Source organism: Octopus bimaculoides, chromosome 16 (assembly GCF_046866305.1).
Source record: "Octopus bimaculoides isolate indiv1 chromosome 16, ASM4686630v1, whole genome shotgun sequence".
Taxonomy (NCBI): domain Eukaryota; kingdom Metazoa; phylum Mollusca; class Cephalopoda; order Octopoda; family Octopodidae; genus Octopus; species Octopus bimaculoides.
Window position 1 is genome coordinate 28,384,871 of NC_142943.1, and position 7,378 is coordinate 28,392,248.

Below are 7,378 nucleotides of genomic sequence, written 5' to 3' on the forward strand. Positions count from 1 at the left end.
TATATATATAGTGAAAATATTAAATTATTATATATATATATATATATATATATATATATATATATATATATATATAGTGAAAATATTAAATTATTATATATATATATCAATTAAAAAATGGAGGATAATATGCTGAACCCAACAACTTGCAGACAGTGTATCCCGTTGAATTCATTAACTTAATTCATAACTAAAGTAACAAAAAAACCACAATGATTTCAACGGGATACACTGTCTACAAGTCGTTGGGTTCAGCGTATTATCCTCCATTTTCTAATTGATATGTAAATTTAGGGTAAACCCCCCCCCCACTCCTTTTATCCACTCCCACTTATTGCACTTCATATAACACTAGTGTAACAATAATTGGGTACCCTCCCAGCAGTATATTGGATAGATACTATCCCTTAGTGGGTTGAATCCTCAACCCCTAACTCTCTTGCATTATATATATATATCATCATCATCATCATCATCGTTTAACGTCCGCTTTCCATGCTAGCATGGGTTGGACGACTTGACTGAGGACTGGTGAAACCGGATGGCAACACCAGGCTCCAATCTAAATTTGGCAGAGTTTCTACAGCTGGATGCCCTTCCTAACGCCAACCACTCAGAGAGTGTGTATATATATATATATATATATATATATATATATATGGGAGAATATACGAAAAAAACAACAACAGACGAGGACAGGTGGTGTAAATAACAAAAGGATGTATTAGTATGACGCTCGGGAATACGGACCACATTAGAAATAATCTGATGGCAGAAATTAATCTTTTAATAATACTTTGCTACTATGACTGACATAAATAAAAAAAATTTGGTATATATTTATGTATTTATGGGCAGGTGAAACTCAGAGTAGCAAGAGACTCGACCAAAATAAAATATATTATTAACCTCTCCTATAGGATTAATCTTTTTTCTGGCAGTCAACAAACGACACATATTTGGAATCAGAATAAACCAAGAATTATTTCTCTGGTGCTTTGTTCTGCTATCCTGCAGTGCAAAATGCTTATATATATATTTAGGTGTTTTGAGGTAGATTTGAAAATCTAAAAACAAACATGCAAACATATGCACAGTAATGTCTAAGAGAAACATATATTTATATATTTTAACCCATGCCAGCATGGAAAACAATGGTAATGTTGATGATTATGTATGCATGTATATATATATTTGTATATGCATTAAAGTCTGTCATACCGGCCATGATGAAATACCACAAGGTATAGAAAATACATATTCGCCTTTATATATTTATATATTTAATCCTTTATATTGAACACTCAATATTTCATCTATTCAATAAGACATATTCCATATATTCAATAAGACATTCAATACTCTATTTCATAGTACCATCCATTTTTATTTTATATTATATATTGTATATTATATTATATATTGTATATTCCATATTCTATATCCCACATTGGTTTTGCAGGAATATAAATAAAACATAAAAAACAGACAGTGTTGGAAGTCTCCTAAACAAAATAATATATTCCTCTATACACAATCATACAAAACCCCCTTTTTTTGTATTTATTTTTACTCGCATATATATATATATATATATATATATATATATATATATATGAAAAATATTTCAATACAAATTGCTTAGGTTTAACTACTCAGAGACACCATTTATATGGAAAATTGTTTTTTCGACATTTGACTGTTGCATCACTGAGAAATTAAGCTCTTTTTTTTAAAAGGTGTTAGTTTTTCAAACCTATGATTAATATTGTATATTTACTTTAGTAATTCCATTTTCACTACTTTGGCCTGTCAGTGAAGTTTGCTTAGCTGAGGACATCGAACAGGAAATATTTGAGTTTTTTTCTCTTTCTTGCTGAAATAATTAAAAAAGAAAATCTTTTTAGTCAGAAGCGAAGGGCAGTGTTCATGACCCTTTACAGCACCTCTGAGATTGATGGGCAGAAGTTAGTATGCGGCATTAGATTTTGTTTTAAATAATGTTTCCTTTAGATTTTTATCATTGAAGCAGTGGAAGAGCGTTTCTAACTTTATAACATGTTGTGAAGAATTAGTTGCAAAAACGTTATTAATAAAACAGGCAGTGGTCTTCTAGGAATTTACTCAGAATTACTATCACATGACCTCTTTTAATCCAGCACAATAGATAATCTGGCATGAGTCTGAAACTAAAGTTGCCAGAAAACTTGTTGGTGTGCCTGTATATCTAATTAAAGATACTTCTTACATTAAGTACGTTGGCACTATATTAACAGTAGAGAAACGGTCTGAGTGAGATTGGTTCCAGCAGATTAGGTTGTATCTATGACACACTATTTGACGATGGAAAACCTACACTGCTGACCTAATGACATATTAACAGTTGTTGATATACATTGTTTTTGCTGGATTTTATTTTTCATTGATCAAGAGAAAGTTATTTACAGAACCAAGAGTGATTTTTCACAGCTCAAAGAAAAACATTGTTCTTGTTTTTCTTAGCTTTTTTTCTTAATCTAATTTTTAACCGATTTAAATATTGATTTTTTACATTAGCCTGAGATTGTTATTTAGTTGTTTAGCACCAGGTCAGATCTAATCAAGCAGCCTTATATGCATAAAAGACACTCCAGTCATGACCATCTCAGGTTTTTTTTTTTTCAGACAGCATATTAGTATGTTGTATCCTTTTATTTTTAAGAGAGTAGTGTGCGATCTGAGTGATATGGTTGCTTTTTTCTCCATGTCAACTGACCACATAATGGTTCTCTCATTAGCTTGGCAGGCTTGAGATTCATGAGGTGTGGTGAAGAAGGATTATGTGACATACATACCATTCTCTGAGGCTGTAGCTATGTAAGAGCAATCAAATAGTTTATTTACATTTATCAAATCCATGGAAACTTCAGTAAAACAGGAGAGGATGGTGGTGGTGGCCTGGAGAACAACGATGAAAAGAAATAATTAAAATGTAAAAAAATATAAATACCTATCGGATGCAGAAAGCCAGATAACTGAGGAGTCCGTAAGATAAATTTACATATTTTCCAGAAAAATCCACGATGTCCTGAGTGGGTGATAGGAGAAACCATGATATGGCAAGGGATTATTGTATATATTTTCTCCTTTTATTCTTTTATTTGTTTCAGTCATTTGAGATTGGGAGGGTTGGCTTGAGAAGGGAGGATGCCCAAAACCGGGTAAGATGGCGAGATGGTGTGAGGGTGGTTGCTATGGCATTGAGGTAGATCTGGCCACCCTCGTTAATGGGGACAAAACCTGGATTCAAAATGATGGATGATGATGGATATATACATATACAGAGTTGGCCAAAAGTCACCTGACAGTAAATCAAAATTCCATAAATACTATCTGTAATTCTGGAGTGACTCGAATGGAAAAATGTGTTGCTCAAGAAGGACTTCAGTTTGAACAATTTTCATGATGTCTCATATTTAGATGCTTTTTATTAAATTCATTCAGTTGTTAAACATAGATAAATGTTGGAATTAAATGGCATTGATTTACTGTCAGGTGACTTTTGGCCAACCCTGTATATGTGCGTGTGTGTGTGTGTGTATATATGTATATATATATATATACATATACATACATACACGCATACATACATATATATATATATATATATATATAAAGTTGTAGTATATTGTCAACTTAATGTGACAATCCCAATAAGGGAACACACTACTGCCGTTTAGCCCTATATACTACAACTTTATACTACGACAATATACTACAACTTTATACTATGACAATATACTACAACTTTATCACTCCACTACTGCTTAAATCTCTCTGAGAGATTTAGAAATATTATATTTCTAATTTTGCTGATCAGTGAATAAACTTCACTATGATTTATATAAGTTTGCGAAGGCGAAACAGGCTTCTCTATCCAGCTGGCAAGCTACTTCAGGCTGATGACGAGCAAAGACTCAGAAACATGTCCCTGAATGCTGGCTAGGCTGGGTGGAGGAGCTTGTCTCCCCCTCGCAGACTTAAGGACACAGTAATTGTGTCAAGGCCGACAGGAAGCGGTCCAGCTTCCTAGGGCTAAACGGAAGTAGTGTGTTCCCTTATTGGGATTGTCACATTAAGTTGACAATATACTACAACTTTATCGCTCCACTACTGCTTAAATCTCTCTGAGAGATTTAGAAATATTATATATCTAATATATATATATATCTAATATATATATATATGCATATATATATACATACATACATATATATATATATGACAAGCTTCTTTCAGTTTCCATCTACCAAATCCACTCACAAGGCTTTGGTCGGCCCGAGGCTATAGTAGAAGACACTTGCCTACAGTGCCACGCAGTGAGACAGAACCCAGAACTATGTGGTTGGGAAGCAAGCTTCTTACCGCACAGTCACTCCTGCGCCTATATATATATATATATATACATGCATATCATTATAGATCTCTTTCTAGGTTGATATTAAAGGTTGAAATAGCAGGGAGCCAAACCAATTTGGATGCATAAAGTTTAGTAGCTTACTGATCATGGTTCAAATCCTGATGAGGTCATTTCAACATTTCATTGATCTCACCCCTTAATGTCATGTCTTATTTTTTTATTCAGGGAAATTTTATTAGAACACCATCATCACCATCATCATCATCATTATCGTCGTCATCGTCATCATCATCATCTCCCTTTTCATTTTGTTTTTCTTAGATGTTTGAGTGTGCTTAATGATATGTTGTCCGTTTCCTAAATCAGCTTAACTAAATGAGGTCCCTAATTTTCTATTTAGGGTCTGATGTTTTTTTTTCTTTCCCCCCTATCATGCATTCATTTTAAGAAAGACAATATACTAGAGTTACATCAGTCATCAAAAGGACATATATTTAATTAATAAGTAGCGAGGGCACATTACCAACAAGTCGGTATTTATAGACTTTGTCTATCAACTGTAACAAAGTGGGAAGTGAAAAAACTTCCTAGGTCTGCCTCTGCTGAGTGCACTTTCTACTGCTGCTGCTGCTGCTGTTGATGATGATGGTGATGATGATGATGATCTTGCTGCTGCTACTGCAGCTGATGGCAATGATCATGATGATGGTGGTGGTGGTGGTGGTGATGTGACTGTTACTATTGCTACTGCCTTATCTCCTCTTACTCTTACTTCTGCTTTTGCTTCCACTCACCATCCTCCTCATACATTACTACTACTACTACCGCTGCTACCACTACTACTTCTACTATTAATACCACCACCACCACCAGAGCTGCTGCTGCTGCTGCTGCTGCTGTGGCTGCTAGTGTTACCATCTGACTGCAGCTTTTCAATCATTTATATATATATATAGTCCATTCTGTTAATGCAAGTCCATATCTGTACAGTCATCTCTGTTATGTATTATGACCAATACCTCTTCTACGACTTACTAAACACTTGCTTCCTCAAGCCTGAATTAAATTCATTCCAACTTAAAATTATGGACAGATAAACACAATCATTTTCTTTACCACACAATTTTCTTTCTTGTTAGCTTTTTTCCTGATACTCCATGCATTAAAAATGTTGACAATGACTTACATTTTCTTTTCTCTGTGTGTGTGTGTGTGTGTGTGTGTGTGTGTGTGTGTGTGTGTGTGGCATCTAAGATCAATTTATTCTTTGAACATGTCTGCATTTTCCTGTGTAAACAAGTTTACATTTTTATATATTTACTTAGTGATTCTGTCACCTCTTCTTCGATGACTATAAAGTCTTTCTCAACTGAGGAGGTCTAATGAGACCAAACGTACATGGAGTTATCTCCCATACTTTCTGAAAGTATCAAAATAATATTATTCAAAAGCTATTATGGCTTTTTAAAAAATTTTCTTCCCCTCCCTGCAGTATTAATTTTTAAGTTAGATTTTTAATGGTCTCTGCATTTACATAATAATCATAATAGTTTCACATTTCAGCACAAGGCCAGCTATTTCAGGGTTGGTGGTAAGTTGCTTATGTCAACACCAGTGCATGACTGGTACACTGGTACTTATTTTATCAAGTCCAAAAGGATGAAAGGCAAAGTTGACCTCTGCAGAATTTCAACTCAGAAAATAAAAACGGTTCATTGTTTCTGTATTTAACTCATTTGTTTTTGTATTTCATGTTGTCTATACAGTTGGTGACATCCTGTACCGATATATAATTATATATATATATATATATATGCATACACCCCACACATATCCCTCCTATGTGAGACAGAAGCACTTTCACATACACACACATACACACAATGGACTTTAATTTCCACCCACCAAATTAACTCAGAAGGCTTTGGTCAGCCCAAGACTGTAGTAGGAAACAATTAACCTTGATGTCATTGAGTGCATTTGAACCCAAAACCATGTAGTTACATAGCAAACTTCTTACCCATACACCCATGCCTTACCCAATTATATATATATATATATATATATATATATATATATATATATATATATATATATATATATATATATACATGAGGGGTGCCAAAAAAGTTCCTGGCCTTAAGTGTATCATGAAAAGCCTGGTTGGAGGCCTAACCATCTGAGTTCTTTTGCAGGCCTTAGAAAAATTGAAGGGCCACTGCTATAAATGTGTGAATGTGAGAGGGGAATATGTTCAATAAAATCATAATTAACTGATCCTCCTGTATTTTCTTTTACCCAAAGCCAGGAACTGTTCAGCACCCCCTTGTACGTGTGTACATATGATACATACATATATATATATATGTGTGTGTGTATATACATATCTATACATACATTTATATATATGCATATACACAATACTTTTATTGGAATATATCTGTTGTTTCAATGTTACCAATTCCTGCATGGAAAGTGTGAAGAATGTAGAATATTGACTTCTAAATCTACATTTTGTTTGCAGAAACCCCTGTTTATTCAGGTGTGAAATATGAAGAAAGAAGCTGTTGAAAATCTCTGAGCTGAAGGTCAATTTGTTTATCTTCTGCTTGACCTTTTTGGAGTCCACAACTGCAGGCAGCACTGGTTGTGACCATAACTACAACTACTCCACATGTAAATACTGCTGTCATCAAGTGAGCCTTTTCAAGTGCTCACTTATTTACAAAACTTGTAAGGCTGTTATTATATAAGACTATTCTAACTGGAAATAACATCGTCTTTGAATGAACTGATTGGCACTCTGTCAGTTATGATGGCGACTGTTCCAGTTGATCCAATCAATGGAACAGACAGCTTGTGAAATTAACATGTAAGTGGCTGAGTACTCCGCAGACACATGTAACCATGTATCCTTAATGTAGTTCCCTGGGAGATTCAACATGACACAGAATGTGACAAAGATGGCAATTTGAAATA